The following is a 2074-nucleotide window of genomic DNA, read 5'->3' on the forward strand; positions in this document are numbered from 1 at the left end:
GCCCTGACAATAAATAATAATTGAAGTACAAATTACAAACAACTTAATGCACAATCACTGGATGCTCCAGCCACTAAGAATGTTCAATTTTTAATTTCACAAATCCAGTCTTTTTTTAGTCTACTATGTATTTTAAGATAAACGATTCTTCAGAGAAACAAGAAGCGGGCCTGTACAAACTGGAGAATATTAATCAAGAACTGAGCTCGATAAGCAGCTCTTAATATTCATGCTGCATGAAAGAAGGTGCAGGATGTCAGGGGGATTTTATCAGCTGCTAATTATTGTTTAATTCTAGCTCTGGGAAACTTCCATTTTACCCACCACAGAGCAGAAAATTTATTGCAAACTGAAGTTACTGCTCTCCCTTTACTGCCTACACCAAGCGATGAGGAGATTACTTCCTACTACAAAAAGCATTCACTCAAATGTCATTGGGCATGGCTTTATCATTGAATGTCTTGTTTTCAATGGAAAATATCCAGTTCCAGCTGGCACAAAACCCAGAGGTAAAGAATTCAGGTTATTCTCATGTGACTGATTTTTCAATTGGCTTTTTAAAGGCTAATGTTTTGTTTTCTACAGCCAGATGAGCTGGAGTGGAAGATAAATGCCTGAAATGAGCAGTCTGATGAGAACAAGATAAGAACATCCACAAATACACGAGCTATTGGCAAAGACAAGATTGCAGAGCAGAGACCAGAAATACGCCTGCACCCATAAGAGAGGGTGCTGTTAACCTTTAATAAGTAATTACAGTAAATACCAGCTATTAAGGAAGTATTATGAATGCAAAAAAACAACGCTATAGTGTGATTTGTATGCAGATACCATCACGATAGCCCCTTTTATTTTGGAGAATGTCAGCTTCTTCAAAGTCTCGTATTAAAGTGTTGGATGTTCGTCCTCCAGTGAATCATGGTTGAGTTGGAATAGACACTCCTTTTCCCTCATATTCAGATGCTATCATTGCCTGTGAGCTGGAAACTTTCCACCAGTACAGCTCAGCATATGAACGCTCCCTGGTCCGCTTCCGCGCAAAGTCAGCCCAACTCCCACAAGGCTTGCGGCAATTTCAGCTGGTTCATGTAGCTGGTGGAGTTTACATTAAAACAGCTCAAACTGCAGCAGCCCTCCACAAAGTCAACATGCATCTGTGCCCTAAATTACCAGAGTACAGGCACTGCACCAACTTACATTTGCATAACCATTACTTACTTATTAAACATTACTTGTGTTTGCATAACCATTTTAAATGTCAAAGATGTTCTGATGAGCAAAAATCCGTGCTGTCCCAGACCCAGATTTGGAATGATAACAGCCTAGAGACAGCACTTTCAGTACCCACGAGGTCAAAGCAGCAAAGCTGCTCACCTTCCAGAAGCAGCGTGGTTGATGTTAGGTACCTTCTTTCACCCCACAAGACACCTGGCACCAGTAGCCAGGGTTTCCCCAGGGCGAGGGCCCCCAGTGTCCTCAGTTCCTGCCCTATACAATAGCCAGCGTGGCAGCAGAGAATAAAATGCCCCAGGAATAAGCATAGAGAATGCAACCCCTCCTCCCGCACACATCATCTGTGCCTTCCCTGGGCTTGGATCGCATCCAGACTTTCGGAAAGTTCATGTTTGACTCTGGATCCAGCGAGTGCAGCACAGGCTCCTTGCCCAGCTCACCAGCATCCAAAAGGCCCTGAAAAGCAGTGAGACCTGGGAAATTCCCACAGAGATGAAGTCAGACCCTCAGCCCCGAGCCCGTGGCGAGTCCACCACCAGTGCCATGCAATGATGTCACCTTTCAGCACGACGGTCTCTGACGAACCACAAGTCAGCCAGGACACAGCCCAGGAAGGGCTACTTTCAATCCCAGTCTGGAGCTGTTCTCGCCCCAGGAATTTGAAGAGTGAGCTGCGAAACAGAGATGAGGCTTGGAAGAAACATGAAACCCAAGCAGCCCCAAACAGGAGAGCTTCTCGCAGGTTGGTTTCTGCTGTGGCAGGGTGTCTTAGAGCAGTCCCGAGCACGGGGGCTGATGCAGGCTGCACGCAGGTGTGGGGCGTCTGGCTTTTTCATGAAGC

The sequence above is a fragment of the Aptenodytes forsteri genome, unplaced genomic scaffold, assembly GCF_000699145.1.
Source record: "Aptenodytes forsteri isolate BGI_AS27 unplaced genomic scaffold, ASM69914v1 Scaffold15, whole genome shotgun sequence".
In the NCBI taxonomy this organism is placed as follows: Eukaryota; Metazoa; Chordata; class Aves; order Sphenisciformes; family Spheniscidae; genus Aptenodytes; species Aptenodytes forsteri.